Raw genomic sequence first — 16733 nt, 5'->3', positions numbered from 1 at the left:
AAGTGACGTGTCACTACTTCAAACAAATTGTGGGCGCGGACGCACAACTATAGCATGATATTTGGAAAAGAACAACAGCGTGACGTTACGACTTCGTTGAGCCGTATACCGCCGAAGAAGTTACGTCCCGACGCTCTGGTTCATTGATACATAATCACGCGTAACAGGAAGTTGTTATAGGTCACAGCCTTGTTACATCTCAAATTCGTTTCCTGTCTTTGAATTCTGCTTGATAAATTTTATGTCCTAACTACTGATCTCAAGTTATGAACATGCATCTGAATATATTATGAAAACACCAAATTGCGCGTTGCAGCATGACCAATGAAATTGTTCTCTTCAGTCCATGTTCGCATCGGTGTTCCGAATCAGGTCTGCAAATGTAAAGAAGAAGCATTGGAAAATGTCATTTGGTAGCATTTGATGGATACTCAATTACTATGCAAACGTCTAATTCATGATACTATTCAGCCAGCATTATCAGCACAATTCTTTGAAAAGTAATTTGATTCTATCAAAATCACATTTTAGAGCAGTGTTTCTTAATGTGGTCGGCAGCGCGCCAAGGAGCGTTTGAGATTTTGAAGGGGCGGAAACGCTCAGTGGGCGATATGAGGGGCGCTGAGCTTAGGGGAGCGATATGGGGGAAAATTGCGTCGCAGTAGAGCGCAAAATGTTTCGAACTAGGTATTTCATCCCGTAGCACAAAGCGTGTCGGATTCGAAGAACGAGGAACTGTAGCCTACTACTTTTGAGAAGGAGAACCTTTTGTACATTAAAGATGCTTTGAAGGTTTTCGGTCAAAATGATCAACTAAATATACTTCTATTTGAGAGCTACAAAATTAAATCATCAGAATATTTCTTCCTCGTGTCATAAAGTATGATAATGTTTAGTGTTGTGACCCGTATAGCCTCACGTGACCGTTATATAAAATGCGCTGCTTCGTTTAGAATACATTCATATTAAAGGTACTAACAGGGTGCAGTCAGGGCCGTAACAGCACTTCGTCAGGCCACCCCAAAACGTGGGTCTTGGGCCCCTACATAATGATGTTGAACCGAACCTCTGGGGTGGCTTCGCCCCTCCAGACCCCCCTCATGCTTTCCGCTGTTTATCGTTATACTTGTCATCTAGATTGGGCGCCTTTCGCTGGGCCAGCTTTGCTCGCCTGGACGCACGAAGCGCGAAGTTTTTTTATAATTCATGATTGAATCGGCCAATATGATCGGGAATTGCATATATATTGCTATATTGCCTCCCACCCTAAAAAAATCTTGGGTCTTGGGCGACAACAGGGTGATACACCTACCCCCAATCACGTTGTTCGCTTTTGCCACGAAATTAGCCGTACTGTGTAGTGAGCAAACGCGAATCGCGAATATTTTCGATAAATCATGATAAAATCAGTCAAAAAGATAGGGAATTGCATATCTATTGCTATCAATTTCTTGTCCTCTCTGCTCACGTAATCAGATTTACCGGCAGAGTTGAGTGAGGTGTAGGCTACTACAGTGAAAGACGCACACGATTTTAAATTGGCATTTCTTCACTGGCATATAATTTTTCCCTGCGGGATGGTATTTGTCTTGTGAGGTTCAGATTGCCAAGACAGAAATATTCGGCGGCAGTCATTTAGGCGTCTACGGACAATTAAACGTATTTATATTTTGTATATATAACGAAGTTTTCGGTCAACATAATGGCGGTCCTTTTCGGTCAAGGTTTTCTCGCTGCCGATCGTCCTGATCCACTTCTTAGAGTTGCATGTTACATGGCCTAAAACTTTGTCTTGGTAAATCGTGGCGCTGTAATGGCCAATGCGGACATGCTTATTTCTATAAATCTTGCGTATTTTTTCTTGGAGGAAGAGTACTCAAAATTCAAGACATCTGGCAAGTTGAAATCGCGCCTAGCGCGAAATACTTTTGAAAAAGTTGCATGAATTTTCAAAAAATACTCTATAATTTATGCTAATTCAATAAATAATTTTGGGCCCCTTCGAGCTCGTCCCCCCCCCTCAATTGGGAGTTTTAGGGTGCAGCAGTTACGGTCCTGGGTGCAGTACTAAATTCAATGTGAGCAAAGATCCCTACCACTATCTCAGTTGATTTACTGACCACAGAAAGCAATAAAACAAAACCCTATACAATTTACGTCTCCGTATTGCCAGTCGCGGAGGTGGATTCGGGAGATGTACACCGGGCTTGAGCCAGATCGTATGAGCCGTACCGATGGTTGTCATAACAAATTTGATTTGACCCCGAATATAGCATATACAATTAATATAGCGGTAATTACTCCGAGTGGTCCTCGGGCGCGATTCAACCTATTTACAAAAGTGAAGTACCCCTTCCCCCCGAAAGACCGACCGGACTTCGAATTCTTACCCCTTGCTTTTACTACCGTTCTTAAAATATGGGGGCAGGCGCAAGACCTAGGCAATTTTCGACAAGAAGTGCAGCAGGAAAGAAGGTAAATAACCACCAGACTAGAGAGTTTCCACGAGGCAAAAGCGATAGCAAGCAATTATGTTTTTGATTTCTGAAGGAAGGATTCGGAATTTCCGTCACCTTGACTACATGAACGACGAACAAGAATATCTTCCAAAAGTTACCATAAGTGGAAACCGAATGATACGAGGCGTTATTTGATAGTAAGCCTACTTGTGAGCTTGCTTGAGTATTTTCGAAGATAACGGCAGAGGAATATGAAACAGAAGAATTACACAGTCTTGATCACTCACCTCTTCCGTGTTTTCATCGATGGGTGCCGTCTCCTCGCAGCACCAGTGTCCGGCTGTTGTGCACATAGCGTCTAGAAAGAAATGAGACATACTGTGAAACATTTAATATAGGCTACGTTTTGCCGGGTCATAGCTGGCTGGCGTGTACGTGTAGCCTACGTGTACGTAGAGTGCGGTGACCATATAACACCCACGCAGTGGTGGACAGAGTTGTACAACTTCAAAATTATTAGATTTTCCAAATCAGATTATAATTAGGACAATACCTACACAGCTTTCTCCAAGTTAGATTGAAATGAGGATAAATGAATGCGCGAAAACTTGAATATGTAATCGAGTTCAGTTTATATCTAATTAGAGTTCATTCTGATTAGCACGATAGTGGAAAATGTCTGCATACTGAGGCTGGCTCGTTTCGCACTATACGGTCATCCTGTAGAACTTGAAGGAACAGAAGAAATTAGATTACGATTAGAAATAGAGCGCAAGGAACATATCACAGATTAGATCAGAGCTAGATTACTGGCATTTCGCTCTAATTAGTCAAACTGCACAACGCACGCATACAATTATCTGATTATCGAAGTCTGATGGTCATCATCCTGTTTCTTGTGGGATCTCCGGCCGGATCAGAGCCAGAGGTAATCAAGGTATAGTGAAATATACTCAACAGGGCTTTGGAGCAGCCGTAAATTTAAACTTCTACAGCTCCGGCTCCGGAGCACTCTTCTATCTTTCATTAGCTCCGGCTCCAGCTCCGGAGCCGCATTTTTCCACTGCTCCGGCTCTGGAATTATCGAATGGGCCTGTCTATATCAAGGTTGGCCAGCCCGCGGGTCGAATGCGGCCTGCGAGGGGGTTTCGCGTGTCTCGCGAGGTAATTTCCTATTATATTATCGAAAATGAATTGCTCAGATTGTGCATTTGCAATGCCAACCAAAAATTACCATTCTGGCTGCGACACTTGGGATGTTCATGACTAAATTATCAGTTCCGACTTCCGACGCATTGGCAGATCCAGGGTCCAGTCACATTTTCAATAAATCGTCGTACATTACAATAAACTAAAATAGTAGCGAAATCTTTCTTTACGCTTGGCGTGTTTAATTGTCACGCAATTTCTTGTTTGGTAGCCTACCTCCTACTGAAAATAAAATAACGCCTAATTTACCCGATTGAGTCTATAACTGTATTCGCAGTTACGGGAGAAAGTCTTTTCGCGTTTGCACTCGCATAAAGATCGTCGACGGTGAAATGTAGGCACAACATGATTGTCGCATATTATTAGAGACCTTCGATATCGATGTGACCAGACGTCGAATAGTCGTGTCCTTGCAAACTGAGCCTAGCGGGTGGTATACAATAGACCCGCAATACTCAAGTAATAATATTATTGACCTAGTTTATTTATAAACTTAAAAAATTTTACCCGCTTGGCGCGGCTAGTGGACCGCACACTCGTTCGTCAATTTCATGTGCCCCTTTACATGCCCCTTCATCCCCCCGAAAAGGTTGGCCATTCCTGGTCTATATAGATTACTACTCTACCCATAGGGTAATCTAGAGTCAGTCAGCAGTCAGTAACATCCGATGTAGCAACGAAGACATATAGGTGTCGCCGTGCCGGCTTGTGACGTCATACTGAATACTTGTCAATTGTCGACAACATCATAGTTGCACGAGATTGGACTTTACTCTAGTCTATGCCATTGCTGTGTACAGCATTAAAATTCAGGCCTGCTGTTTAATTATGATTAATCAGCAGATGTGTTTGCTGCACATGTTGGCATCTTATGAAATCGGCCGGAGCCGGAGCTACTCCTCAAATAACGGGCTCCAGCTCCGGCTCCGGCTCCGGCTGAATTTTATGTAGCGCTCCGACTCCCGCTCCGGTGAAAATGCACGGCTCCGGGGCTCCGGCTCCGGGCTCCTGCTCCAAAGCCCTGATACTCAAGAAAGAATTTAGAAAAATAGATTAGATCGACTTGTCGCATCCTTTTAGTAGTAAATCGCAGCGTGAGTACATGCTACTTTTGAATTTAGGAGATGCATGTTCGACTGATGAAAAGGAGAGGACGTGGTTTACTTTTGTGCTTGATGTTTTTGCGGCATATACTCCGACTCTCTATATACATACACACGATATGTGCGATACGATAATTTGAATCGCAAAAGTGAGGCAAACTAACCGCAAAGCTGCTTGCTACGTTATAACAGTGTTGGGATCGGGTCAATACCGTCGAGTCACGAGTCATCTCGAGTCATTGCACATTTTGACTCGAGCCAAGCCAAGTCACTATATTTTGGTGGTGACTCGAGTCAAGTCCAGTCAAGTCAAGTCAAGTCAAGTGACAATTCAAATCAAGTTGATTTTATAAAGTACGAGGCATGATTACGTCATTGCCTTTTGATAGCTGTTTGAAAGTTGTCATTTATTTTGAATCGAGGGACGAATAAAGAAATAACATGAAAAAAGGCGTCGTATCGCTCAATCATAGGCTACGTAGAACTGCTAAACTATAGACCTATAGGTATCTGTATAGCCTCAGTATATAATTATCTGTCAAAATATAGAATAAAATACGCAACCTCAGAAAGTTGAGACGAATTGATATGATGCTATGCACCTGCCACCTACACATCCGTGGGATACAATTTAAGCCTGCGCCGATGGTCGACGAATAATATAAACTTGTAAACTATATTAAGATTCGATTTAAATAATACATGAGGTTTGGTTAGGGTGGGTAACGATCCTGGTGAGCAGTCTATAGAACAGAAATTGACACTTGTCCATTAGATTATTTTACTAATAGTTTACGACAACGTAAGCAGTAAGCTCTGATCACTACGTTTGCTGTTTGCTTCGTTTGGAGGCGGCTCAGTAAAACGCACAATCATTGAGTGATTTCGCACTCATACAAGTCACAATAAACCATCGCGAACAATTCCAATATATGCAAGACCAACTGTTTTTATCGGCACCATTCCTTGATGACTTGGAATTGACTCGTAAATTTTGGTCCGAGTCACGAGTCAATCCATATTTCTGAAATGCCAAGTCAAGTCAAGTCGAGTCATTTTTGAAAAGTGACTCGAGTCAAGTTAAGTCATACAAAAAAGTGACTCAATTCTGACTCATCCATTCGCTGCGTTATAAAGTGTCAAGAGTAAGTGATTTTCGTCGACAACTGTTAGAGGTAGAAGTGGAAATAGTGAAAATACATAATTGCTCGTATAAATTGTGAAAATAGGCAAAACCTACTCGAATACTCCGAAAAAGGTAGAAATACTGCGTTATGGGACACTTCTGGTCCAGGCCGTGTTATTTTTGGCATTTCAGGAACCAGATGCCAAAACTGCCAAAAATAAAAATTTGAAAATGCCAAAAATAAGCAATTTTTGGCATATGCCAAAAATAACACGGCCTGCCAAATAGTCTATTTCGTTCATGGTGTTGTGTTAACAGGACCGCGTTACAAGCGAGAAGAGCGTTTGTGAAAGGCAGGTTTCTTAATCTGGGTCCATTCCACCCGTTAGGGGTGAAAGCATGGTGTCCTAAATGGTGTGGGCACAGCGAGATTGAACGGCTGACTGCATTTGGTTTACGTCATACTTTCCATTTGTCCAAAGGCAATTTTACGACCATTTTCGACCGGCTTGTCGAGCGCTAAATTTAATAAAACGGGTATCAATGAAAAGCTGCCGCAGTACTGATTATTAAAATATAAATTATATTCTGCTCATGGAACTGGAACCCCCAAAATCAACCACGATTTCTGCATTGTGATCGAGTTGAACATTGTGACGCAACAAACTGTCTGGCTATTTCTGAGCTGCATGGTCTAGTTTTGCCAGACAGTCTTGTTGCGTCAATGTTCTTAAACAACCAAACCTTCCCAGGACTCTTCCATGCGAGTTGGTGATATTAAAGCCACCTGAAGTGACAAAAGTCCTCCGAAAATGTATCGGTAGACTGAAGGAGAAATGATAGTAGGTATACTAAATAGAATGTGTTGAGAGACAACACAGGAAACTCCTGGAAAAGGATCACGAAGAAAATCATTTCCGCGATGAGATCGATGGCACTGGCGAAGTGATCTCTTTTCATGATGCATGGAAGCCGGTTCGGCCCCCTAAAGATTTTGAAGCTCTGAAAACCTTTTGTGGATGACTGGCAACATTCTTTTCCTCAGTGGCTACTATTGAAGCCGATATGTCCCAGATTCGCTGGGCGAGAAATGAATTTAGGAGAAACTTAGCTGACCTGAGTTTGGAAGCACTTCTACAGCGCAACGATTTAAGTCTATTCAACAGCTGTAACAATCAGCTGTTGAGTGTGTTTGTTAGGATTTTCTTTCTTTTTTTTCTTATTGGCACCGATTCCGATGGATACTGCACATTTTGTGGTTTCGTTTGATATAATTAACCTATGAAATCGTTAGGTTTTTTCTTCTTCTTATTGTTTGTTGGCACTGATTATATGCGAATGCTGCATATGTTGTGGTGTCTTTTGACAAACTATCCCAAATAAAGTGTTTTTGTGACTAATTCGAGGCCGAAACTATCTATTTAGAGGACGATGCCAAAACTGCCAAAAATAAAAATCGAAAAATGCCAAAAATAAGTTATTTTTGGCAGTTTTGGCATATGCCAAAAATAACACGGCCTGCTTCTGGTCACACCAAATTCTAATATAACCCTACTTTAGTTTCAACTCACATCAACGGTAAATTTTTACTGACCTCTCGCAGCATTGGTAGCACCGACCCAATGTGTAAGACAGAGCAACGTGTTCAATTTGCAATAGCATGCTGAATGTGCAACTGTAAAAGATAAAGTCGTCGTGAAGTTAAACACAATATGGGCACAACGTTTTCTGTAATATGAATATTCATACCTGGGTAGACAGCGACAGACAATACCAATAGCAGAATGCAGATCTTTGCAGTCATGTTTTAAGTGTAGGTATTATAAATCAGTAGATTTACTAATAATGAGTGCATATCATTTCGCCATTTATATACGCGTCAGAATGATGCTCAATAACAATGGCACAATTGAGACAGAATTCAATATTAAAACCCATTATACCCGCTGTGTTGCCTGAATCGCGGGCACCAATTCGTTCTATTTCCGTTACTTCATAGTTTAATCGCGGTAACAATAGTTGCAAACCTATAATGCTGCATTGCTACGAATTGGATTTGCGAATTTTTCCGACTATTCGTAGGATGAATGACGCAGAGATGTGATGATTACAGGCATATTGTATGTGCTCTTAGTAGGCATTGTTGTAAGAGGACTTAACACGGTATTTCGTCTCCGAATCTCCCAGCACCAAGTAGGGCAATCGTTCTTTGAAATTAGAGGGCACAGTCTCAGCGAAAAGAGTGCGTACATTCTCCCGTCTACCAATTCTGATTTACGGGTGTGAATATACCACCTTGGCGCACGAAACCAGAACCTACATCAGACCTATACCGCGGTATAAATCGAGTACAACAGTTTAATCCAAGTTATGCGTGTAAGTAGGAACGTAATGATGTATGCACGTAAACACTTAAAATTTATGACCACGATATAATTACGAGGTAGGTTATGTCTTTGTGTATCGCCCTTTTCGGCTCTTTGGGTGTGAACATCTTTTCGCTAAGATTGCACGCGATTCACAATTCAACCATATCTAGGGTTTAGTTTTATTTCGCATAGAGTCATGAATAAGAAACCAAAGGTCTCAGTGTTAGAGAATTTTTGGATGGCACGTTCAATATTAAAAGATATTCTTATACTAGTACTTTATGTCATAATGGTAACACAGCTTATAGCCTACTTGAGTAGCATCGATATGCGTGACGACTGTTGTTTGAGTTTCCAATATAGTTACGGATGCCCAGTCGATTGGTGATTATGATGTAGCTCTTGTTTTATTCTGGCGTGCCCTTCAAATATACCAGCAATATGTGAGTCAACGATCCTTTCGAAATCCCTGACTGTAGTGCTATTGTTGTATTGTCGCCTGCTGTGAAATGTATACAAAACGTACTATGGATTCGCATATCGTATTTACAAACCACACATGATCAATCGGCCTATCACTCAATATATCACACTTGACGATTTTCATGCGATGTAATTTACAAACGGGTTATCTTTCTTTTTCAATCTTTGCTTGTTGACGCGAGGCCTATTACTGCAGAATATATGCGCAAAGCCCCACGAGATAACTATAAACGCGCTTGAAGCGGCGTCCGACTAACTAGTTCCGAGTTTCACATCTTCCAGCCACAGTTTTATTATCGACTGGCTGAACATAAATTGACAAAATATTGCTAACCAAATGCTTCATACTAAGTCACGAATTTCCGTAAATTCCGGTATAGGCTTGATGCTTCGTTTTCCTTTCGGACTGAGACATGAATTAGCGTAGCCCCTTGGCCGTAGTTCTATGTAGATGTCAGAACAGGAGGGATGCTATCATCTAGGTCAGTGGCTCCCAACCTTTCCGACCAAACTTCCCCTTAACAAGCTCGGCACAAATTTTCGCCCCCATATTTAGTAATCCGAAAAAGAGGACATATAAACGGGAAATTTATTAACGTAGTTCTGATTGCTAGTGAATTGACTCAAAAAGTTTTATTTTCCCGAGACCATGCCCGAAAAACCGGTTTCCGCGTCTATTTTCCGTTGGGTTGACCTTTTTAAGTCAACTTTCGCCTCGTATGCATTTTTGACCGTGTTAATTAGAAATATGTCACGTTCTAACATTCCCGCCCTTCCTATATCGCCTTCCAATCGCCGCCTTTGGTATTTTCGCTCCTTGTTTCTCAAAATCCCCCACTGGGGGGCGATATCGCCTACGTTGAGAGCAACTGCTCTACGTTCAACTGAATCGAAAGACTTGCATATTATACGGATTGCAACTTATACAGGCAGAATTATAAACAGAAGCCAAGTCAAGTCCGAGCAGCCTATTGTATTGGATTGGATTGGATTGGATTGGATTTCGCAATCACAAGTGCAGGATGGCGGGGGAGAAGAAAATAAAATTTGTAACTCCAGGCATTTTATATTTTATAATCCCTGGTTCTAGGCAAAAGCCGCCAACATTGTTCAGCAGAGCATTTGAGCGATTATGCGACTGGTACCAATACAAGGTCGATGGTGGCCCCCGTTTTAACTCGTGACACTCTGGTAGCCTTTCATAGTCTGCATACCGAATAATATAGCGAAGGAGGGCCACAATGTCGGGCAAAAGATTTTACACAAATATAACAAAGGTATACCATTACTGGCTAACGTTAACCTATTGTTGTTATTGTTGTTCATAATTTTTTTGGCGATTTCAACTCACTGGTCTCGTAGACCATATTCACTATAGTTGTTTTGCCTCTGATCAGGGTTTTTTAAAGTATGGTACGGATCCTTGTACGGACGTGCCACGAGCAGGAGCGGTAATATGATACACAGGTATTTTGATGACAACCCTTCTTGCGCCGGGACACATGAAGATATGAATTTTGACCTACATACGCGGCTGGTCATCGCATCTGAATACTGAGAAATCATCGTAGATCCTAATGGTTGACAACGAAGAACGGAAATAGAACGAATGAACGCCTACATTGCAGGCAATTCCGCGAACATAATTTGCTTAATACAGAATGGTGTTCCACTGATGCCATTGTTAGAGTGAATTATTCCTTCATGCATATAAAGAGCCAAACTGATTTAGCTTACGCTCATTATTATTAAGACTGACATATCTACGCCAACATCATGGCTGCCAAGATATACATTTTGTTATTCGTATTGTCTGTTGCATTCTACCAAGGTATGGATAGTGACATTTCGTCATTTATAGTATACTGGATATTGATTTTAACTTTAAAACGACATCTTTTACAGTTCATAGTGCAGGTGAACAATTTACATGCTTTTGCAAATCAAAGGAATTGCCGTGCCTTACCCAATGGATTGGTAATACCGTAGCTCAAAAAGGTAAGGGAAAAGCAAAACACCCTTTTTTACCACTCTCGAACACAATACCGATGGAGGTATTCAAAGCTAGGGTGAGACCGGTCCAACCAATTCTCCGATTTCGAGTGTATTAGTCAGAAAGATGTATAGTTTGACATTTATTCTTTCATTTTTCAATTGGGCCACCTAGGAATACTTTCATTTTCACGACATCGCAAAATTAAGCCCTATACCAACATGTTATTGTCATGTTCTTCTGGTGTATACGGGTATAAGGTAGGATGGTTTCAATCGAACTATTAGTTTCGTTGCGCCATTTTCAATCCACTATAAGCCACCACGCTATCTCGCGGAAAATATGATTACGGATGAGATATATCCGTATACGCCAGCGAACAATGACCCAACCAATAATTAGGCCCATATAAAATATTTATTACTGCTCTTTACTACTTTTCAGACGCTGCATGCCCAAAAGACGGGGAATGGTGCTGCAAGAAGGCGGATCCCATTGATGAAAACATTGAAGAAGTGAGTGTCCCAGTCAAATTTCGTAGGGCTTCTGCCTCCTAATGAACTGTTTCAACAACTGCAACTATTCCCGCCGACTCAGGAAAAAAAACTGTGACATTAATTCCAACGTCTATAAATCACAAATGTCCCTTTAGTCTTTCTTAAGCAAGACCGTTCCACGTTCCGTCCACATAGCCAATCACATTAATGGGAGAGATTGCTGTCATTATCCTTATATATTAGCACAGCGTTAAAATTTCCTCCGAAAACGTGCAATATTACAGGACCTTTCCCTACGAGGTCAAAGCAGTTGTGGGCATTTCCCTTGTAGTCCATGTCTCATCTAATATATAAACTGCATGTTGTTCATGAAAGTAGATTCAATTATATTTCAAATGAGAATTGTCTACACAACGTTGGCGATACATAAGACTTCTAATGTTTTTCAAATAAATATTTTTTACATCTTCAGGACTGATTGAGAGAACGTCAATGATAACATGGATCAGAGAGAACAGTGTGCTGTTCGTTGATTGTGCAACGCTCAATTTGCTGATTTCGAAATATATTCATATGCATGTTCTAAACTTGAGTGCGATAAATGGGATGTGAATTTGGGAAATTGATCAAGGCTGAATTCAATGACAGAGGGAATTGGTGATGCGACAATGCTATGAGCTGTAGGAAAGTCCTGCTACTCGCAACGATGTTTAAATGCTTAATGGAATAGTGGAAAAGATTCTTTGAAGTACATAACTTCAATGCACCATTGAATGATAAATTCATATTTAAATGAACCCGAATGTTTTAGCCTGACATTCGCCTGAGGTCACTTAAACGGAAGCATCGTGACGTCGTCGATTCCACCCACATATGGGGCCGGGATACTTTTTTTATCGGAAGAGTATTATTGGCCCTATTTCAACTCCCAAAGAGCCATACATGTCAATCATCGGTGACGTCACACTTGAAAATTCGTGACGTCATGGTCCCACTAACTCGGACTCACATGGGATGCGTCATGTAGCCTACGCCACATTTTCTCTGTAAAACTCGTACTGATCATGCTGTTTTCCTCATTTGAGCATGCGAAACATGAGTTACGACAGCGTAGTTTAGTCGTGATGCTTCTTTTAAATGATCACATGTGCAGGTGGAGCGAAACATGGTCACTACAGCCGTTTATAGGCCTACAAACTCTAAACAGTGATACATCAAGTACGTGCGGCCAGAAGAGGCAAGTTATGAGGCAGTGCATCAACCGTCGTAAGGATTAGTAAAGGAAAATTGTGAATCCGTCAATTACTATTGTTATTTTATATTGATGTTCATGAATGACTGGATTTTTAACATTTCTTCTCAAATTCACACAATTTGCATATTTATTGTTCAAAAATAAAGCTCGAATCAGGAGGTAAGGCACAGATAGACAAGCCTCACCATTGATAACGTAATTCATCGTATATAACTAATAATTTGTTTTTACTGATTTTAATCGAATGTAAATGCCGCATTGATTCCGAAAATCTAGATACTGATCGAATTCTCAATTCTAGAAGTATTCGGTGGTAACATATAACGTAGCGCTACACTCCTACATTTTATCGTCGGTACTACAGAGCTACTCACCATTCAAGCACATGAATAATTATGACGTCGTTTGAAATTCGAGTTTGAAATTTTCCACTTCAGTTCATTACGCGCAGTAGATCAGGAAGACAATGTATATTTGAAAACTGCGTTGTCATATGGGTGTTGCCATCAGAGATAAGCGCATTTGAAATTTCTATGTCCTAATCCAATCCAAATCCGAACCTTCAAATCCAAATCCAAATCCTAATCCATAACTTTTTCATATTCAAGTCCATGTCCAATCCTAATCCGATTCCAACTGGAAATTCAGAAAAAAAACTAATTTATGCGATGGAGGGATTCGAAAATTTTCTTTCACAACCAACGATTCACTTGATTCAAGATAACTTAGTAACCATAAGTACATTAATAACTGATCTGAATAAAGTTTTTCGCCATTCGCCACACGACATTTCAATCTCCCAAAAAATATGTAAATCCAGTCCAAATCCTAATCCGTTCCGAAAAAAATGTCTAATCCAAATCCAATCCAAATCCGACAAAATTTCACAAATCCTGTGTTTTCAAAACCTAATCCTAATCCATGCTCATCTCTGGTTGCCATGTCTGCTATTATCTTTGATCAACGTATCGCGCAATCCAAGATTTCGAGTCCGGTACAAAAAATTGGCGAGTGATATTGGTCGATGTAGTTGAATTTCGAAGACCGACCGCACTTCTTAGTACTCCGTGTCCTCAAAGGACGCCTAAATGTCCTCTTTTTTTAGAATTTTTCCTCTTTTTTGAAATTATTGTCAAAAGTACATGGAAATTGGACTAAGATATAGTAAACCAACGCTCAAGTGACGGTCCCACAGGCTTGTCGGGACTCCAGGCAGAAAAACGACCTTTTATTTATTCAACCAACCACAAAATCTGGAAAAATTAACCACTTTTCCCCAATTTTCCTCTATACCATTTCAAGTCTCAAAATTTTCAAAAAGTGTCCTCTTTTCGGAATTCCAAAATATGGTAACCCTATATTATGGTTACAGGTAGCATACACTCTATGTGAAAAATAGCCGTATTTATGAGATTTCCACCATAGCGCTAAGTGTAAATCAGGAAAGCGATATTTTCAGGTGCGTGGTGCGGTTTGTGGTAATCATGAGGTTGTCATTGTCATTTACACCAGGCCGATATTTTTCATATTTTATTCCGTAACTGCCGACTTATAGCACGGCCAACTTCTAGGCTTTTTGCAAGACACTGCGTACGAGAATGAGGTGGCGGGGAGGGGCCTAGATCAACCTCCAAGACTTCGGTATAGGAATTCAGAAGTCGACCTCGGTCGGACTCCCCATTGGTGTTGCAGCCGCGGATTATACCAATGCGCTATCTCGCCACATATTTTCAGCTATGAGATGTTGCTTTCACGCACATCCTAATTGAAAAAATGAGTCCAGTAGCCATCCCCTTTGAGGTATATCCGGGGGTAGCTGGTTTTGTTTGAGTGGGCCACCTTTTCGGGATTTCTCGGGGTATATGGGGCGATATGAAATCAGAAACAACGCACCACTGAAATACATCACTATCTGAAATGGCACATTCAACCCATTTTCATCCATTGCAAAAACGTCATAGTACAATTTGGTACCTGAAAGTCCCGTTTATCCGATTTACGCCTTGAAATACACGATTTTCGTTTATAGTGTGAATATGCATATTATACGTAGGGTTGCATTTAAAACAAAAATCCATTCAAAACATACATGTTTGAAACAAGGCCCTTGTTTAAAACATATTTTTTCTTGTTTTTTTGTTTTGTTTTTAATCCATGACTTCACGAATATTCAATTGTGACGTGATAGTGGATTGACCTTGATATAATTGAAAATATAGATTAAAGATAGATCCTTTGACGAAATTATCTGCACTATTGTCATTGAACCGACTATTTCGAGGGTTCCAACCATCCCATATCGATATGCGTCGGCTATATCAGGTGGTAATTATCCGTAGGCTCATACAACATGTTTTTTGGAAGGTATTCAAACAATTACGGCCTAATTTTGCAACGTAAAAAGCACAATTTTTAAAGGCCTTTTCTTAAAACACTGTTTAAAACAGAGGTCTCAAACACGCGGCCCGCGAGACCATTTTGTGCAGCCCGCGACGGCATTTTGGATTTCGAACTATTCGACAATACTTAACTACCAATCTATTTTTTAATTTGAGGACTTAAAATTCGCTCTAAAACTACTCCAGAAGCCTGAATCTACTCATCATACTTCACTATTACATAACTTTCAAAAGTTACCACGCAGTGGAAGATCAACTATTACGTGACATCACTTGTTCATGACGGTTAAACATGACCCGTTGATTATTCGTGACTGAAAATTGTGATTTGGACTTGGGCGCGACCTTTTGTAAAATTACTCATACTCGTACTCGTCGCGTCAAACGTTACAATCAGAGAAGGACTTTCGTGACTCAGAATGCCGCGACTTGGTACAATTATTGTGAGAAACTATACCAAGTACGGCAACAATTTTATTCCAATATTTAAAAATGAGATGTTTGTCGGGCCAGGCGTGAATTCACAATAGTAAATTACATTTTCACGATGCGTGTGGAATGCGAGTCTGCAAGGTCCCGTCAAATAAGGCCTACTTGGAAATACATTGAATTAGCCTATTATAGGTGTTGCGGCCCGCGGCGCCATCACAAAGTAGGAAATTGGCCCGCGAGCGCATATGAGTTTGAGACCTCTGGTTTAAAACATGTTTTAAACAAAGTGTTTTAAAACACCATTTGTTGTGAATGCAACCCTAATTATACGCCAATGAACTACAACCCTGCGCAATGTATATTCCACATAGAATATTTAACAATACGTAACATTTCTTCCCAGATGCTGCGTGCACAACAGCCGGACAGTGGTGTTGTGAAGAGCTGCCACCGATTGATGAAAACAATGAAGAGGTGAGTGCTAACGACTGTAATCCTCTATAGCTTGATAATACGATAGTCGTACTATAATGTTGTTCATGAAGTTCGTACGATATTCAGTAGTATAAACCTAGTGGAGACAGTGCATAATCAATTAAATATATCATATTGGTTGAGGACCAATGCAATGTTACATCTTTAGCCCTGATTCGAAACTTCGATTCAACCACGGACTGGACGCAACAATCTACTCTTTTTCAATGTAATTTGCTTTGTACAATATATTCCGATGCATGTTCGAAAATTTAGTTTAATAGTCTGGATGCGAATATGTGAGGTTGATCGAGGCTGAATTCGAAGGCAGAATCAAATTCCACGACGCGACAATGTTTTGAGCTGTAGAAACGTCCTGGCAGATAGTTTGACAATTATAGAAGCTATTCAGATTTCTCAAATTAGATTAGTGAAACAATTATAACTACACGGTTTTTTCAATTCCACCAGAATTGGAATTACAGCTGCACAGTTCTTTTTTTGTAAATTAGATTAGAATTAGCATTACTGAATTCTCCAAAACTCTGAAATTGAATCAGGATCAGTTCGTGTTAAATCAGATGTCATTCTCATAAGCAAAAGAACGGCAAATGCATGTTCAGCAAGCTTGGCTACTTTTGAACTATACAGTTCTCCTGAGGCATGTTCAGGAAAACCAAGAAACTGATTACAATCAAAATTGGGGTATAGAAACATATCAGAAATTAGCTTGAAATAAGATTGCCAGCATGTCGTTCGAATTACTCTAATTAGAAACTAGAATTATTCAGTCGTCCAAACGTCGCGGTACACGAAACGACGTACATATTCTAAAACTGGAACATCGTGACGTCATTTCTACTCCATGGCCGTAAAGCCACGCCTTATTATTTGCAAACAGCCATCGTCGGCTGGTTGGTTCAAGTACAGCAGC

The 16733-nt window shown here is 40.5% G+C and overlaps 2 long non-coding RNA genes across 2 annotated transcripts; one reads left to right on the top strand and one right to left on the bottom strand.

The window, feature by feature from the left end:
* Positions 1-264: 264 nt before the first annotated feature.
* On the bottom strand, positions 265-7763 carry LOC145448730 (uncharacterized). The gene is made up of 4 exons (XR_013918008.1): positions 7647-7763; positions 7492-7572; positions 2747-2817; positions 265-374 (listed from the first exon to the last, which is right to left on the bottom strand). It is a non-coding gene; the product is annotated as an uncharacterized LOC145448730 (long non-coding RNA).
* A 2683-nt stretch (positions 7764-10446) lies between these two features.
* LOC145439280 (uncharacterized) lies at positions 10447-11826 on the top strand. The gene is made up of 4 exons (XR_013915131.1): positions 10447-10580; positions 10655-10747; positions 11187-11257; positions 11712-11826. It is a non-coding gene; the product is annotated as an uncharacterized LOC145439280 (long non-coding RNA).
* The last annotated feature ends 4907 nt before the right edge of the window (positions 11827-16733 follow it).

Source organism: Botryllus schlosseri, chromosome 1 (genome assembly GCF_051294905.1).
Source record: "Botryllus schlosseri isolate E-star chromosome 1, Bs_hap1, whole genome shotgun sequence".
NCBI lineage: Eukaryota > Metazoa > Chordata > Ascidiacea > Stolidobranchia > Styelidae > Botryllus > Botryllus schlosseri.
This window is presented reverse-complemented; position numbering and strand designations above follow the sequence as displayed.